Genomic DNA, 19,695 nt, shown 5'->3' on the forward strand with positions numbered 1-19,695 from the left:
CTTATCTGATACGCATTGCCCAGACAAAAATGTGGAGGATGCATATACCTAAAACCAGGGAATAGAACAGTAAGTCAGTCAACACTTATAAAGAGAAAGTCAGTTTACTATTTCAAGATGAGATGTTCCATAAATACTTTACAATGTGTTTCTGAGAACTACCATACATGCTCGTATGAAAGTTGAATTTTTTAGATGATTTCTAAGGTTAAATTTATGGGGTTGACTATTATATGGAGGTTATTTTTAAGGGACTGAATTCATGCTACAGTCCAAAATACCGCATCATTAGTAGAAGCCCAATTGCTTTATAAACGAATAAAGAAAAAAAAACAAATTACGGTAATGACGACTACAGGGGAACTGAGCTCAGCTGAGCTGTACACAAATGGAGGTTGTCATCTGACTCTGACCTGACTAAACTTCACGCCAAATTCTTCCATTTCCCTCCATTTTCTCTTGTCTTCTGTTATTTTAGCTTTCAAACTAATATTTTAAGCTTTTATTTCAGATAAAATAAGTTATCATACATTTGATTCTCATATAATCAGAACGATCATTGTATCTATGAGAAATCATCAACAGTTGCATGATAATTATACTGAAGTAAATGCATATAGGCCTATCTTATAGAGGAAATGATAGTGTGGTAAACTTTGTATCACACTAATTGTACTAATTATAGTTCTTGTTCAATAATGAACTTAAGAAATCCATTGTCTAATGTTATGAATTGTGCATCAAAACACAGAATAGTATAGAAAAAACATAATTTTCTCATCATAATAACAACATACAGGATAACATGTTGACTCTGCAATATGGATCTGTTATCTGTGAGGAACTAGGGTTGGCTTTTACACAAGATACATGAAAAATTCCAGATTTTTTGACCAAAATTAGGGGGTTGATTTTTACATGAGATTGACTTTTACTGGAGTATATTCAGTAAATGGGAAATATTGGACCTTGCTTGAAATAGGGCTCAGCTACTATTCTAGAATATGGAAGCTTACAATGACAGGTCTTTTGTGGATGATTAAACTTTGTTTTTTCTGTCGCAAGTATCTCTAGCTGATTGACTGATGTACAAAGCAATGTCAGTGCAAAGTTACTGATGAAGGGCTTATGCCAGAAAAGTAGATTCCCTCGCTCCTCGGATGCTACCTGATCTGCTGTGCTTTTCCAGCACTACACTCTCGACACCAATTATATATGTACAATAACTGAGAAAATGTTCTGTCTGCCTGCTGTGTTTTAAAATAAGAGCTAATTATGAAAGTTGATCTGACAAGGTTGGAGACTCAAAACATGCTACCATCTATAGGGTTGCAATTCATTACTGATATCTCTGATAGATTCCATTAAAAATGGATAAATGTGACAGATACTGCTACATCTTGACCAAACTATATACTTTTTTCAATTCCCACCAACCAAGGAAACAATCCATTGAATTAATGATAAGAAAAGTTGCACCTAGCTAAAACATTAAGCGAAAAATATATTTATTTTTTCATATTTTCCACCATGCCTGCGGAGTTTATAGTGACACTGAACTGTCCTGTGTGAACCTTCTGATCCAGCCGGAATGTGCAACTTTATTTTTAGCTCAGCTTGCATGATAAACCATGTTTGTTACAAAGTCAAATGGAATACTGGTGAAAGTTAGCTAAAATAGAACAGTTTATAGGATACTAGATAAAAACAGGTCATATCATATATAACAGAACCCGTTTCACGCTACTGACAATGCATCAGTAAGTACCAAAAGAAAAAGTTTTACTTCTTTTTGCTTTAAATACTGGTTGACATACACCCAGCATAAACAAAATGTGAAACCATCTCATGTCAATAGATTCAGTTCTAAAGATCAAGGAACAACAGCATCAAAGCTATTCTCCAAGGCAATAGAAAAGAACACATGACACCAAGCCATTTTTAAACATTATAAAGGTAGGTTGTTCATAGTACAAAGAACAGTACGGCACAGGAACAGGCCCTCAGCCCACCAATCCCTTGCCAATAAGGACAATCAGTGATAAGGGCAATGTTCAGTACAACATGGTGAGTTCGGTCAGCTATGACAAGGACCATTAAAATTGTTCGTGATTCACAGTGGGGTTGAACAAGGTTGTGTTCTGCTACTGGCATGATTTGGTATGTCCCTCTCTCCTTTCACATGCGTTTGAGTAATCTACAGAGGGTGTCACTTTGATGCAAGAGTGAGTGAAAGTTCAATCTTGTTCACCTGAGATTCAAGACAAAGGTAATTCAAGTCCTAATCAGACTGTTGGTCTTCTCTGATAATATCACAGTAGGATTCCATACTGAGGAACAACTTCATTGACAAGTGAACAAACTGTCTTACACTGGTAAAGGGTTTGGTTCAACCATCAGCATCAGGCATGCCTAACCCTCTCACCTTTGGATTGTGGGAGGAAACCAGAGCACCACAGGAAACCTACACAGACACAGGGAGAACATGTAAACTCCACACAGACTATTGCTGAGGCTGGATTCAAATTTGGGTTCCTGGCACTGTGAGGTAGCAGTGCTAACCACTGAGCCACCATGCTACATACGTCCCAGACACCGGCATTTTATCAATTGATACAGAAACTGATGAAAACACAACAAAAGTAGCATCTGCAATATCCATGTTGTGTCAGAGTGTGTCAATAAACAGCAACCAGATTAAGAACCCCAAGATGTGATTCTAATAAGCACGTATCTTCAATAAAATTCTTTGCAGAGGTGAGAGCTAGACAGATATGCTAGGCAATGGAAAAGACTAAATATTTTCTACCTTTACTGTCCCTGGCATCTCCTGAAAGATCAAGATTATTAATTCAGAAGTCCTAGAGTATAGTTGTTTCATCAGCACACACTCATTGCTAAGCCAATGATAACTGCATTAGTTGAACATGTTCATCTTTTGGGTGACAGTGGTGTGTCCAAAGAGCATATGTATAGTAAATTGGGCATTGGGTCCTGGATTCTTAGGTCTCTAGTTCCATGCTACAAGAACACCTGCAAGCAAAAATATAAAGATAGTGGATGTTGCATTGACAACATCAAATTGGTAGCTGACAGCCATGACTTCGAGAGGCTGTCTCTTTAGAAAGGCATTGGAATGGGTGAGCTGGAATTAAAAATTCAATTGACTTAGAAGAAAGTCATGCGAAAATGAGAGGCTAATGAATGGTGCACTGCCCTCATCAGTAAGCAATATGTCAGACACCAACCCCTCAGAGTGGGGCTCCTGAGCTATAGGCAATGTTTAAGAATTAACCACCAGAGTGCAAACCCTTGATTTATAAACAGACAACTGCCACCATATAAAGAAGGAAAAAATTTAGAGATATGGATCGGACAGCAACCTCTCCACCATGGAGGTGCAATTTCTTTACACATTGATGCCCCATCAGGATGGCTTCAGGGCTCTCCACTTCTTCCTGGAAAGAAGATCTGTACCACCCCCATCCTCCACCACCCTCATCTGCCTGGCTGAGCTCATCCTTACTTTGAACAATTTCCCTTTAACTCCTCCTAATTTCTTCAGATCAAACGTGTGGTCACAGGTACCCACATGAGCCCCAGTTATACCTGTCTCTTTGGAGTGGAATATTCTTGTTCCAGTCCTACTCAGGCCCCTCCACACATCTCTTTCTCCAGTACGATGGTGACTTCATTGATACTGCTTCCCTCTCTCATTCAAAATTGGAACAAATGATCAATTTCACATCCAATTCCACTCTGCCCTCAACTTCGCATGGTCCATGTCTGATTCCTCTCTTCCATTCCTTGACATTTATGATTCCATTTCTGGGTATGAGCATGGCCACCAATATCCACTACAAACCTCCCGACTCTCACCAGTAAGGACTGCAGCTTATTCCTCCCAGTTTCTCCATCTCTGTCTTATCTGTTCTGACAAGGCCACCTTAAACAAGAGGGGCCTCAGAAATGTCCATCAGCTTCCTCAACTGAGGATTCCCTGCCATCTGGTTGACAGGTCCTCAGCTGTGTTTAACCCACCTCTGACATTTCTGCCCTCACCCCTTTCTCTTTCCTCCCAAATCAATGATAGGATCCCCCAGTCCTCATCTACCATCCCACCAGCTTACACATCTAAAGGGTTGTAAGCCACGATTTCTGTCACCTCCAACACTTTACTATGACCAGATAGATATTCCCTTCCCCTTACTTGCCCCCATTCTGCAAGAAGCATTCCCTCCACACACTCTGGTCAACACCTTCACCATTCGCAACACCTCACTACATCCCCATGATATCTTCCCATGCAATCGCAAAAGGTGTAAAACCTGTCCATTTACCTCCTTCCCCCTCATTATCCATGACCTCAGGCACATCTTCCTTGTGAAGCAGCAGATTATCTGTACTTCATTCAATTTAGAAATCTGTATTCGCTGTTCACAATGTGGACTCCTCTACTTTGGGGAGTCAAAATCAAACTGGGTGATGGCTTGGTAGGACACCTATGGTCTCTGCAAAAATGACACAAAGCTTCCAGTTGCCTGCAACTTCAACACACTACCCTGTTCGCACACCAACATTTCTGTCACAGGCATGCTGCAATGTTCCAGCAAGCCTCAGTGCAAGCTCAAAGAATAACATTGCATTTTCCACTTGGGAAACCTGCAGCCTCAAGGACTCAACATCGAGTTCAATAACTTTAAAGCCTGATTCATGGTCTCACCTTTCCTTGTTTTGTCTAGTCCACAACTCCCTGAGGAATATGTGCTGCTCTAATTCAGATCTCTTCAGCACCCCCCAGGTTATTGGCTCCACCATTTGTTATGATATTTTTGCAAGGTATGTGAAAGTTTGTAGCTCAGGTTGAGGTTTAGGGTGTAGGTTTGCTCACTGAGCTGTAGGTTTGATAACCAGACATTTCATTACCTGGCTAGGTAACATCAGTGGCGACCTCCAAGTGAAGCGAAGCTGTTGTCTCCTGCTTTCTATTTATAGCTTTCTCCTAGATAGGGTTCCTGGGGTTTGTGGTGATGTCATTTCCTGTTAATTTTCTGAGGGGTTGATAGATGGCATCTAGATCTATGTGTTTATTTATGGCATTGTGCTTGGAGTGCCAGGCCTTTAGGTTGATATGTTGGTGAAATCATCCACAGGTGACTTGCAGTTGAGGTAGAAACCTGGTACCAATCTATCTTTCTGGATATATCTAATCAACCTGTTATTTCACTCCTCTGCAATTGATAACACTTGAACATAGGCCTCCTGTCTTGGAGGTACCTTGTGGTATCATTGTACCACAAAGACCTGCTGCCACTTGAACCTTTCTGTACTTGGTCTGACAACCTATCCAATTAACATTGGGTAACGAGAAATCAAATCTTAAATCTTAATGATAAAAAGCACCATCATAACAACAAGGTTAATAAGAATGATAACATGACAACAGTTTCTGGTTTCCTTCCTATCGGGAGGAGATTGTGAAACTTGAAAGGGTTCAGAAAAGATTTTGCAAGATGTTGTCAGGTGTGGAGGATTTGAGCTATAGGGAGTGGCTGAATAGGCTGGGGCTGTTTTTCCTGGAACATCGGAGGCTGAGGGGTGACCTCATAGAGATTTATAAAATCATGAGAGGCATGGATAGGATAAATAGACAAAGTCTTTCCCTGGAGAGGGCAAGTCCAGAACTAGCCGGCATAGGTTTAGGTTGAACGGGGAAAGATAGAAATGGGACTAAGGGGCAACGTTTTCATGCAGAGGATGGTATGTGTATTGAATGAGCTGCCAAAGAAGTGGTGGAGGCTGATACAATTATAACATTTAAAAGGCATCTGGGTGAGTATATGAATAGGAAGGATTTAGAAGGATATGGGCCAACCGTTGTCAAATGGGACTAGATTAGGTTAGGATATCTGGTCGGCATGGAAGAGTTGGACTGAAAGGTCTGTTTCTGTGCTGTACATCTCTATGACTCAAAGTAGAAGTTACATTGGCTAGTTCATCATAATTACAAAGACAATCCAAAGTCAGAGATTATATGTCTGATCCCATTGGGATCTCGAGCTAGACTGGCTCTTCTCTAAACATAGACCGAGTAACATCATCAGATTGGATGGTATAGCTTCACTTATAACTATTTGAGGACCAGGATGTGTATGATATTCATGCTGAACCTTAGATTGTCTATGCCCTAAACATTGGGAGTTCCCTTTCTAAACCTTTCTCCTTTAAGACCCTCCTTAAAATCTCTACCTTTGACCAAAATTGCTGCTATATTTCAACATAAAAAAAGGCCCAGTTGTAGAAAGGATATTATCAAGCTGAAGAGGGTTCAGAAGAGATTTACCAGGATGTTGCTGGGTATGGAAGATTTCAGTAATAAAGAAGGGCTGGATAAACTGGGACTTTTTTCACTGGAGCATGGTAGGTTGAGAGGCGACCTAAGAGAAGTGTATAAAATAATGACAGGTGTGAATAGAGTTAATGGTAGTTGTCTTTTCCATAGAATGAGGACACACAGGAACAGACCCTTCAGTCTATCCAATCTGTATCTAACATACAATTCGTTTTTATTCTTGACTAGAACCTCAACATTTCTATGATCCATGCTCCATAATTCTACCACCCTTACCTTTCACTCTTACCAGAACATAATGATTCTGAACTCTTGTTACCACTATCTTGAAAGCCTCCCACTTATACCTTTACCTTTGAACAGTCTACTCCAATTAATTTTTAAACGTTATTGTCTCATACCATTACAATTTGCCTTACTCCAATAAAAAAAAAATAATTTTGATGGAACGCTTATCCTTTTCCACAGCTATTTTAAAACTAGGCCCAAAGTGTTTCCCCTACGATCGCTTCAGTCACATGACCTGTCTTACTACCCAAAAAAAAGGTCAAGTTTTGCACCTTCTCCAGTAGGAACATTTACATAATGATGAAGAAAATTTTCTTGAACACATTTAACCATCCAAACATTTAAGACTATGGTAGTTCTAGTCAATGTTGGTGAAAATTAAAATCAGTTAAAATTAAAATCACCTACTATTACAACCTTATTATTTACAATGCTATTAGTTCAGCAGAGAATTCAGAAGGATACCCAGTGGCTCTGTGCCAAACTCTCTGACCGAGAGTTGTCAAATGAAATTTTTTGTAGTGCATCTATAGTTATACTTTATTCAACTGCAGTGCCAAGTGTAGACCTCAAAGCAGTGCCAGCTATAGCTTTGAGCAGCTGACGTCGCTCTGTCCAAGTATGCAATTCACAGTGGTCTGTGTTGCTTCATTTTGGCAGCAAATTAGATGCGTTTTGCATGACCTCTTAATGAGATAGTGAATCAATTATGTTGCTAATTCTGGTCAAATTGTTATTTTTCCTGCACTGCATTGGTAATCTTAGAATTCAAAAATGGTCATTACAAGCTTTCAGCTATTTAGCTCTGCATCCCTTTTGTAATCTGAGATATTTTTTCGTGTGTGCCAAGCAGTCATGCACTTCTAGCCCTCATAGTAATATATCCAGTTCTGCTTCTCTGAAATTGGAAAGTCTTTTCTCTGAAGGACTTTTGGCGGTCACAATATTTCAGTTTCTCTTCATCGCATTATTTCTGTCACTTCATTGAGCAGTTACTGGCTTTTTAATTATCAGCTTCCACTTCCCTTCTCTCAGTATTTGCAATAGCGGTTCTCCAGCAGAAGACCATTGAGTTTTTAAAAAGTTGTCTACAGTAGAAGATATGCTAAGATCAGTGCATGAGTGCAAGTACACATCAACTGCCCTTTGATAAAAACAAGGTCTCATCAGGAAATCCAATTGCTGGCATCTTTGAGTATTCTAATTTCCCAGAACAGCTTGTTTTCAACTTTCTGCTTAAGGTTTGTGCTGCCGAAGTAAACACCAGTACGAAGACAATAAAGTGATTCACATGTTCGTAGCAGCTTTATTACTGAAATCATCAGCAATAAATGAAATATTTAAAAGTTAATTACAAATCATAATTAAATGTTTCACTTTAACTTACATTGGGTGGAAACCTGCTGGTCTGGCAGAGACAGGTTCGAAGATGGAACTGGGAGCAAAGTTGTAGAGTTAGGCCAGTAACAGAAATTGCTGGAAACAGAACTCAGCAGGTCTAGCTATGACTGAAGAAGGATGACTGGACTCAAAATGTTTATTCTGCTTTCTCTCCAAAGATGCTGCCAGACCTGCATACTTTCTCCAGCAATTTCTGTTTTAGTTTCAGATCTCTAGCATCCACAGTTCTTTGTTTAATATTATTCGAGAGTTAAGCTTTGAGTTGACACCTCCACACATTGTGTGCCTGCCTCCAAGGAATCTTGCCTTTCCTATATAATATTAAGTTTATTTTGCTAAATTTCCAGCTGGCAGAAAAGACTCCTACTGGCATCACTAAATACCGCTCATTGGAGTTGTCGGTACTTAATTAATTGAACTGAGCTGAGATCACAACCCACTCAGTTTAACTTCCAGATTTCACCTGTTCCAAAAAGGCTGTCATTACATTGTCTTGGTTTACAGTGTACCACTACATCAGAAAAGTAAACACACTAGAGGTAACTATGGAGCAAATGTGATGGTCTTCTCTCTAATTAGATGAATACATGAAATTTCTGGTTGTGGGATTTTCAATGGTGCTTAGGAACCATTAATTGCATCCACGAGGCTCTGCATATGTTGCATATTGATAGGAAAAGATACCGCAACTGTGACACTTTCCCTCTTTTATTGTGCAGTTGATGTGTGACCATACAGAGCACATCCTGTTGACAAACTCAAATGTTCTGGAAGTAGTCATAACATTTCCTGCCATAATCAAGCTAAAGGCTGGCGGTTTGGTGACAAAGGCTACCCACTCTGTATGTGACTGATGACTCCTTACAGGCCAACTGTGGTCAGATGGCTGCATATATAAGCAAAGAGAGTCATTGTACTATCAAGAATGTCACAGCTCAGGCTATTGAACCACCATGATAGGTAAAAGGAATCCACTAGTACTGAAGCATGGTTCCAAATTTGAGGTGATATTTGTCATTTTCTCCAATCTTGCTTTCATGACGAAAAAGCTATTGTTACAGCTAGACTTTCAGCGAGGACCTTGGAAGATGGAAAATGAGATACCTAGGTCTCCCTTGCTCCTGATATGCTGTCTTGATATTCCCTTAGTGGATTCCTCGCAGGTAACCTTCTCTAGCATTGTGCTTACAAACAATATTACCTAAATAGTTGCAGTATTTCATTAGAAGAGAGTGCAGATGGCCATGCAGGATAACATTTGAGCACTTCTGGGATTGGCTTCAAATAACTCTGGCTCAGCATGGATAGCAGCAGTCTGCATTGGTTGACCGACAGGAAGCAGTAAGGACACCAGCAACCCAACAATGTTGATGCTTCAATCCTGAGAGATAACAGTAGCTACATGCTCCATTGCTCCCACAGTAGGTATCAAGAATCTAAGAAATCCAATGGGGGACAGATTTCTGAACTGCTATATGAATTCACTTGACCCTTTGAGCTTTATATCCACATCCATAAAGGCAGCAGTCTGAGCCTGCATAGCAAAAAAACACATGTCCTCAGTTTGAACTTCTACTGCAAGGCTCAGCTTGTTGGGCATCTCCTGTTTTTGCTGTCCTGACAAGTGAGACATCAATCACCAGATGTTTCATAACATCTGGGTATTCCAATGTTCTCATGATGTTGACCACTACTTCCACAATGGAAAGGTAAAGGCCCATGCCAAGTTGGATATGTTAAACTTCCCGTTGCTTCATACCAAAGGTAGCTTGCAAGTCTGCCAGTGCAGAAAGCATCCATTTGTGCACACCCATCACTATTCTGTCCTGTCTATTCCCAAAAACCTTTGCCTGAGTTCTGTGCAGTGGAATCTATTGATTATCTTGCCATCTAGGGTACTGGCATCTACAAAATCTTTTTGCCCAATCAAGAACCGGTCAGCTTATGCCACATGACTCACCTTCTGTACATCCTGAACCTAAACCACCCCTGAAAGTACATACAATGCCAATTTCTGCACTGGTAGCTGCAACTGCTCTATTGTGCCATCATCCTCAAGTATTACTGTCTGTTCAGGTGACAGATCCTGAATACTTGGAAGCATTAATACAGCTAAGGAATGATGGGATGAGAGAATGAATTTGAAATGGAAAGCAAGAATTCCACGATTGTCCAGCAGCAGGTGAAAGCAAAATACCATCGAAGCTGAAAATTTGAAATAAAAACAAAAAGTGCTGGAGAAACTCAACAGGTCTGATAGCATCTGTGGAGAGTGAAACGGATACGCCTATCTTCTGCCAGTTCCCAGTTGCTTTCTTGCGATGACTGTCCCTGTTCTGCAAATTGAAGGGTGTAAATCTGTTGCAATGTGCTTGTGTGAACTATCTGTCAAAGCTGCATCGCTGAAGGAATGTGGAAGATGTCAAATGTGAAACTGAGGCTTGAAGCATTCATAAGTGTGTGAGTGCGCAGCTGAATGTGAGACATGCCTTGCAACCAAGATATTGCTGACATGTGAAATATATACTGCGTAGTAAGGATTTGGTGGTGTGATAGAACAAAGGACAGCACAGCACAGGATTAGAACCCTCTGCCTACCAAGACTGAAAATGTATTACCTCGCTTTTGTCTGGATCAAACTCAATCTGCTATGTTATCGCTCAAGAGTCTAGCCTATCTATATCCTGCCATATCCTCTGGCAGTCCTCCTCATAACCTGCAGCTCCCTCAATCTTTGTGTTGCCTGCAAACTTACTAATCAGACCACCTATATTCTCATCCAAGTCATTTACAGGTTGTTCAGGAATAACACACATTTCGGCAGCATTATTTGGCTATAATGTCGCTGAAGAATTAGGGAATAGTATTTTGGAGAATGCTTCCCTCCATTGGCAATAGTTCAATGCCAGCAGGGATTGGTTTGCGTGCTATGTGCTGCGTGTGAGCCAATGTTCCTGCCATTCTGCACATGTGCGATGTCCACACCAAGTCTCTGTGTCATTCTGCACATGAGTGAATGTCCGCTGCCAACAGAGCAGCTTTCTGTGAGAGACACCAGATACAAAGCAGCTTTCTTACTTTTTTTTTAAATTTACAGTGTTAAATTTACTTTTACTTCATTAATAAATATGACTTCAACCTTCATTCAGGCTGTGCTATACTTTGCGTTCGACTTTTGGGTGATTTTTGAGCAATCATGAGTGATATTCTAACCCCACTTTTCTCATAGGCTCCATTATTTCTATTAAGCGATTTTCCATTAAGCGAGGTTCGCTGGAATGCACCTACGGTGTTATAGGAGAACTATCTGTGTATTTACCACAAACACTGATCCCTGAGGAACATCACTGGTCTCAGATCTCCAGCCCAAAAAAACACCCTTCCACCACTACTGTCTTGCATGGCTAAACCAGTTCTATATCCATCTTATCAGCTCACCTCAGATCCCATGTCCCAGGTATGAAGATGATGTCTTTGAAAACTAAATGTGAAGCCAAAAACAGCAGCCTGACGTTCAGTGATGGGGGTATGATCCAGGGGGAGATGGGACGACATGTCTAAGAGTTGGTGCTCATCTTCTGCAAGGAAGAGAACTGTGCACTAGACACTAACAGCACTAGCCTTGTTGGCAAAATTGATAGCAACGGTGGGCTTAGACCTGAGAGAATGGCTCATAACTTCAGAGGAAGACAGGTTTGAGTGCATGAGAGGAACAGAGAAATTAAGGTGGCCAATGACAGTTTGACATTTCTTGATGAAGATATCAAGAACAGGTAAGAGGCCAGAAGGAGGAGTTTGGGTGAAGGTGGCATATCTGAGATGGGTGAAAGGGCCTGTGGGTCCAAAGAAGTGGGAATGGAGGCAAAAATAACACAAGTGTTCAACAAGTTCTGTCCAAAACTCATTGAGTTTGGGCATAAAGGGATAAAACTTTTCTGAGTGCAGATCATTCAGCATCAGAGAGTGCAAGGTCAGAAGGTATGGCGAATTTTTGATGAGGGGTAGAATGAAAAGAAGGGATTGAATCAGATGGAAGTCCATGATGAAATGGTATCGAGCCAAGTTGGTATGAGTTGTTGGATCTCATGTTGTTTAACACCTGGTTGGAAGAGAAAACGTTTCTTAGTAAGGCATTGAGTGAGATGAAGAATGAAAATTGAACGGGGTACCAAGACAGTTTAGAGACAGCACAAGGTGGTACTGATGGAGAGAAAGGTTGAAAATGTGTATGCGGTGGGGCATGAAACTGAATGTAGATCACAGGATGCAATGGGAGAAGCTGTCTGAAGAGAGTACTATGTCTCAGAAACACATGCAATTTTGGGAGGATTTAAATACAAAGGACTGAACTATAGTTGGAGACCATGTAGAGTAACTCAGGGCCAGAGACATTCACTGAGGCTGCAAAATCAACTTTTATTAAAATTTTATCACATACCAAGAGGTGAAAGGAAGCAATGAAGGTGAGCAAACTGAAAGATTACATTTACGTGATGATGTTAATGGATCATGGCAAATTATTTCCATGTGCCAGTTTCCCATAGTTACTGTTCTAAACTTGTTGCTCTATGTCAACAAATCAATCACAAATTTGAGAAACTGTGTCTCTGATTCCTTTGTGAGATAAAGGGGTTAGTTTTAGTCATGTATGATAGTGGGTGAGAGTGGAGGTAGTGAAATATGAGTTAGGACGTGATGCTGACCACTGACATTATTTTCCCACAGAAGCTTGAAATGTACAAATATCGTAGATATCCATCAGCTACAGCATGAAGGAGAAAAAAAATGTTCATTTGAAGATAATTCCAGTTTTAAAGCTTTTATCTTTTTTATTTGTATTTGTTTCAAAGAATAATGAAAGCTATGTTCTGATCATACTAAGAATTTGCAAGTCTTCAGGGAGTCGTTTGTCTTTGATTAATTGAGAGTGGGAATTATATGTAGAGTCAAATAGAACCATTAAACAGTGAGTCATGTGATGGCTCCGTCATTATTTTAGAGATTCTTGGACTACGCAGCAAAGTCAAATAAGCTTTTGCATTGTAAAATAAATATGGCAACAGAGTTTGACAATTATACTGCAAATACCTGCTAGAATATGCTCTGTTACCAAAGTTTTCCAGTAACACTGGTCAGTTGGTTTAGAGGAAAATAAGAAAGGGTTAACTAGACGCAATCCTTTCATGGAATTAGAGATCTGTTTATCCCTTTCATCCATGCACCAGCACAGCAAGGTAAAGTCACCAGGATCCTATTAGACGACATAGCTGCCCTCTCACATTAGAGAGAAACAGAAGCAGTTGGTGAGTCAGCATGTTTCAGGTGATGGGAGAGGTTGAGAAGGAAGCTCATTCATGGTAACCATAACCAGTGTGGGATCTGAACCCATAATATTAGTATCACTTTCACTTGGAAACTAGCTGTCCAGCCAACTGTGCTACCCAATAAATACAACAAATTACCTCAAATCTGCTCCTTGTAGGATGGCATGAGAAATCATGGATCCTAATGCTTTGTTTGTTTCTGAGCTCCTTATTTCTCTCCACCACTTACCTACCCTATTTTAACCCTAGCCCCTCATGTCCTTTATCCATCCAGAATTAGAATGTATAGGCACAGTGGGATCAAAATGTTTAATTGGCTCAGCAAAACTTCTGGGCTTTTCTGTTTTTTATTCCTTTGTTTATAAAATCCAAAAGCCAGGTGTCAGCATGACACACTACAACAACTGTTTTGGAAGATATTTGCACACACCTTACTGATTTTTATTGTGAAGCCACCTTTGCTTCATTGAACTCGAATGTTTGCAATTTCTGGACAGCAACATCCCAAAGATTTTGGTTTTGTTATTGGAGAATTTACATTTTACATGTCGTGATAAATATTTTATGTTTTTAAATTTAAACTAACCAATCTTACCCAGCATGGAGCAGATGAAATACTCGCAAAATACGGTGGATGGTGAAGATTTGAAATATAAAAAGCATATCCTGGAAAACCTCCATGGGCTAGACATTATCTGTGGAGAGAAAAACAGAGTCTGTATTAAAAGATGCACAATGTGTACTTGTGCTGACAACGGGTCACTGACCTCTGTCTCGCTCTACACAGACGCTGCTTGATTTGCTGAACATTTCCATTACTTCCCATTTCTTCTGGAGCAAAAATAACCCTCTTTGTCAGCCATCCAAAAAACAAATGAACAGGCTTCTTTTCAGCCTTCCATTTCATTTCGAAAAGAATCCTGACAGCAGCTGTCTGAGAGTTGTTTTGGCATAATATTAAAAGATCGATTTCAAAATTTAAAAAAACGTATAGAGAAAAAAAACAAAGCGCTGAGCAAAAAGAAATCAACATCAAAGCTATAAACCGATGATTCAAAATATTATTAATTTGTAAAAATGACCATTAACAAGTGCCAAGCAGCAGAGTTAATAAATAAGACCTTTGTTTTACCTTTTTCATTGAATCATAGAATCCATACATTATAGAGGTAGGCCATTTGGTCCACACACATCCTCCAAAGAGCATCCCACCTAGACCCACCCACCCTACCCTATCCCTGTGACCCCACATTTCCCATTGCTATTCCACCAAATCTACACATCTTCAGACTGTGGGAGGAAACTGGAGCAAATCCACACAGGCACGGCTAGAACATACAAAGTCCAGGCAGACAGTTGCTAGGAGGCTGGAATTTATACAGGTCTCTGCAGCAGTGCTAACCACTGAGCAAAAGAAACAGAGCTTGAAAGAAACAGAGTTGTCTCTGAGACATGGTCACCTGGGAAGCAGAGGCCAATGAAGCCAAGAGAAGGAATTGGGGTCTAACTTGCATTCATCTCTGGTGATGCATGTTCCGTTGTCTTTTGTTGAAATATTGCGTGTGTGTGTGCATGTATGTGTGCGCGTGCGTGTGTGTTTCCAGATCTCCACCAGTGGAGATCGTCTCCTGTGCAGTTTCTGGTGAATGGTATCCTATCCAATTTTCAGCATGGGAGTTTCAGTGAGGGCAATGCTATTGAATATCAGGAAGAATGGTTACGTTCTCTCTTGCTGAACATTTAACAATCATCTATGACCACGTACACTTCTACCCTTATGGTGGAGAGAAGGCCATAGTTGGAAAAAAGGTGTGGCTGTAAGAGCTGCTCCTTTTTTGATGTATTTTAGGTTTTTGAGATGATCTCCTCAAATGCTGGAGCAGCAATTACTGTTTTATATGCTGTTGCATTGATTTGGAACTTTGTGGGACAAAAGATCAAAACAATGGCACTTTAAAAAAGAGGAAGACAAACACATGGTCAGATAAAGAAACCTATACTGCAGTCTGACACAGCAGTGAATCCACACAGTTACTGTCTTTGCTGTTTGAGGTCAAGTACCTCTGGACATCGCAGCGCATCCAGAAAATATTAACAAACAATGAAATTCACAGCTGACCTTGGAGGAACTTGTGTGGGAAAGCTCACAACACAGGAACAAATAAATGTATAGTTTTTAAGTGTAACCTTGCTGTAAATTTACAATAATGAGTGGATTCTTTCTTGATTATATATTATATTGAGATCTGTTTGTTGATTAATTTTTTAAAAAATATAAACCATAAGCATTAAGTTAGCCTGGAGCAGAGTTTTTTATTTAGAACAATAAGATGGTGCTAATTTCTGGGTTTGTAGATTGTGAAGAAGCCAAGATGACCTTTAGTAGAGTAATGTGCTCTGGCTGTTGGATGTGGGAGTTTAGGGAGAGTTTCCATGTTACTGATGATTATGTCTACAGGAAGTATCTTTGTTTGCAAATCCTATCTGATCACATGGATTGGTTGGAGCAACAGTTAGAGGCAATAAGAAATTTATAAGAGCTAGGAAATGAGATACAGTCAGGTAGATGATTAAAGTCCAGACAAGGTAGGAGGAGTAGGCAGGTAGTGCAGGAGTGCTGTTGTGTAAGACGTTGGGGGGAGATGAACTCTCGGGGGAATGTAGCTGGCACAGAGAATGGCTCTAATGGAGTGAGGGGCACGTTGGGTTCCAAGAGATCAATTGGGATAGGGGAATTTCTTGTCAGAGGCACAATCTGATAGCCAGCTGCGAAAAATCAGAATGTTATGTTGCCTCCCTGGTGCCAGGATCAAGGATATCTCAGAGAGGGTGCAGAATGTTCTCAAAGGGAAGAGGGACTAGTAGGGGATCATTGTACACATTGGAACTAATAACATAGGAAAGAAAAGAATGAGATTCTGAAGGGAGATTACAGAGAGTTAGGCACAATTTAAAAGGGAGGTCCTCGACGGGAGTAATATCTGGATTACTCCTGGTGCTACAAGCTAGTGAGGGCAGGAATAGGAGGATAGAACAGATGAATGCATGGCTGAGGAGCTGGTGCAGGGGAGAAGGGTTCACATTTTTGGATCATTAGATTATTTTCTGGGGTAGAGGTGACCTGTACAAGAAGGATGGATTTCACCTGAATCGTAAGGGAGCTAATATACTGGTAGGGAGATTTGCAAGAGCTGTTCAGGAGGATTTACACTAGTAAGGAGAAGGGGGGTGGGATCCAGGGAGATAGTGAGGAAAGAGATCAATCTGAAACTGGTACAGTTGGGAAAAGGAGCAAATTAAACAGTCAGGGCAAGCAGGAACAAAGCATAGAACAAGGTAGGACTGATAAATTAAACTGCATTTATTTCAATGCAAGAGGCCTAACATGTAAGGCAGAAGAACTCAGGATATGGTGAGGAACATGGAACTGGGATATCAGAGCAATAACAGAGATGTGGCTCAGGATGGACAGGATTGGCAGCTTATTGTTCCAGGATACAAATGCTATAGGAAAGAGAGAAAAGTGGGGGTGGGGGTGGGGGTGTGGGGAAGGGGGGAAGGGGAGGTGGAGGGTGGAGGCAAGAGAGGAGGGGGACTATCATTTTTGACAAGGGATAGAATTACGGGTGTACTTAGGGAGAAGATTCTTGGGAATACATCCAGAAAAGATATTTGTGTGATACTGAGAAATAAGAAAGGGTGAATCACCTAATCGGGATTGTATTAGAGCAGGAAATTGGGAAACAATCTCAGTAAACTGTTAGAATAATAAAGCGGCTATGCTAGGGGATTTGAACTTTCCAAACATAGACTGGGACTGCCATAGTGTTAAGGGTTTAGACGGAGAGGAATTTGCCAAGTGTGCACAAGAAAATTTTCTGATTCAGTATGTGGAAGGGCCTACAAGAGAAGGTGCAAAACTTGACCTACTCTTGGGAAGTAAGGCAGGCAGGTGACTGAGGTGTCAGTCGAGGAGCACTTTGCCACTGACCATAATTCTATTAGTTTTAAAATAGTTATAGAAAAGGATAGACCGGATCTAAAAGTTGAAGTTCTAAATTGGAGGAAGGCACAATGGTTAGCGCTGCTGCCTCACAGCGCCAGAGACTTGGGTTCAATTCCCGCCTCAGGCGACTGTCTGTGTGGAGTTTGCACATTCTCCCGGTGTCTGAGTGGGTTTCCTCCAGGTGCTCCAGTTTCCTCCCACAGTCCAAAAATGTGCTTGATAGGTGAATTGCCTACGCTAAATTGCCCGTTGTATTATGTGTAGGGAAATGGATCTGGGTGGGTTGCGTTTTGATGGGTCGGTGTGGACTTGTTGGGCTGAAGGGCCTGTTTCCACACTGTAAGTAATCTAATAAGAAAAATTTTCAAAAGCTGATAGGGGACAGATATTTGCAGTTAAAGGGACAGCTGGAACATGGGAAACCTTCAAAAATGTGATAACACGAGTCCAGAGACAATATGTTCCTGTTAGGGTGAAAGGAAAGGCTGGTAGGTGTAGGGACTGCTGGATGAAGAGAGAAATTGAGGTTTCAGTTAAGAAAAAGAAGGAAGTATATGTAAGGTGTATACAGCAGATATCGAGTGAATCCTGAGAGTATAAAAGCAGTAGTATACTTAAGTCGGAAATCAGGATGACAAAATGGGGACATGAGACAGTTTTGGCAAATAGGGTTAAGGAGAATCCAAAGACAATTTATAAATATATTGAGGACAAAAGTGTAACTAGGAATACAATAGGACCCCTTAAATATCAGAAAGGTAGCCTCTGTGTGAAACCACAGGAGATGGGGAAGATATTAAATGAGTATTTTGCATTAGAGTTTACTGTGGAGAAGGACATGGAATATATAGAATTTAAGGAAATAGATGGCGGCATCTTGAAAAATGTCCATATTACAAAAGAGGAGGTATTGGATGGCTTAAAATGCGTAAAAGTGGATAAATCCCCAAACCCTGATCAGGAGTACCCTAGACCTCTATGGGAAGCTAGGGAAGTGATTCCTGGGCTCCTTGCCGAGATATTTGGATCAACGATAGTTACAGATGAAGTGCTGAAAGACTGGAGGTTGGCTAACATGGTGCCAGTATTTAAGCAAGGTGGTAAGGAAAAGCCAGGGAACTATAAACCAGTGAGCCTGACATTGGTCATGGGCAGATTGTTGGAGGGAATCCTGAGGGACAGCTTAAATGCATTTGGAAAGGTAAGGACTGATTAGGGATCATCAACATGGCTTTATACGTGGGAAATCATGTCTCATGAAATTGATTGAGTTTTTTTGAAAAAGTAATGAAGAGGATTGATGAGGGCAGAGTGGTGGACGTGATCTGTATGGACTTCAGTAAAGTGTTTGAAAATGTTCCCATGGGAGATTAATTAACAAGTTTGGATCTCATGGAATACAGCGAGAACTAGCCATTTGGATACAGAACTGGTTCGAAGGTAGAAGACAGAGGGTATTGGTGGATGGTTGCTTTTCAGACTGGAAGCCTGTGACCAGTGGTGTGCGACAAGGATCAGCGTTTGGTCTACTGCTATTTTTCATTTTTTTAAATGATTTGGATGTGAACATAGGAGGTATAATTAGTAAGTTTGCAGATGACACCAAAATTGGAGGTGTAGTGAACAGTGAAGAAGGTTACCTCAGAGTACGACAGGATCTTGATCAGATGGATCAATGGGCTGAGAAGTGGCAGATGGTGCTTAATTTAGATAAATGTGAGGTGCTACATTTTGGAAAGACAAATCAGAGCAGGACTTATATACTTAATGGTAAAGTCCTGGGAGTGTCTCTGAACAAAGAGACCTTGAAGTGCAAGTTCATAGTTCCTTCAAAGTGGAGTCGTAAGATAAATAGGATAGTGAAGAAGGCATTTGGTATGCTTTCCTTTATTGGACAGAGCTCTGAGTAGAGGAGTTGGGCGGTCATGTTGTGGCTGTACAGGACTTTGGTTAGGCCACTGATGGAATATTGTGTGCGATTCTGGCCTCCTCCTAATGGAAGGATGTTGTAAAACTTGAAAGGGTTCAGAAAAGATTTACAAGGATATTGCCAAGGTTGGAGGATTTGAGCTACAGGGTGAGGCTGAACAGGCTGGGGCTGTTTTCCCTGGAGGGTCGAAGGCTGATGGGTGACCTTACAGAGGTTTATGAAATCATGAAGGGCATGGATAGGGTAAATAGATAAGATCTTTTCCCTCGGGTGGGGCAGTCCAGAACTAGAGGGCATAGGATTTAGATGAGAGGGGAAAAATTAAAAGCAACCTGAGGGGCAAGTTTTTCACACTGAAGGTGGTGCATGTACAGAATGAGCTGCCAGAGGAAGT

General features: G+C 40.8%; 1 long non-coding RNA gene across 2 annotated transcripts in view; it reads right to left on the reverse strand.

Moving 5' to 3' along the window:
• LOC132823179 (uncharacterized) overlaps positions 1-19,695 on the reverse strand; it is a 74,162-nt gene that overhangs the window by 35,809 nt on the left and 18,658 nt on the right. For both annotated transcript variants that reach the window (XR_009645510.1, XR_009645509.1), the window contains exon 3: positions 13,961-14,060. This is a non-coding gene — a long non-coding RNA (uncharacterized LOC132823179). The remainder of the gene's footprint in view (positions 1-13,960; positions 14,061-19,695) is intronic.

Source organism: Hemiscyllium ocellatum, chromosome 16, assembly GCF_020745735.1.
Source record: "Hemiscyllium ocellatum isolate sHemOce1 chromosome 16, sHemOce1.pat.X.cur, whole genome shotgun sequence".
Taxonomy (NCBI): Eukaryota; Metazoa; Chordata; class Chondrichthyes; order Orectolobiformes; family Hemiscylliidae; genus Hemiscyllium; species Hemiscyllium ocellatum.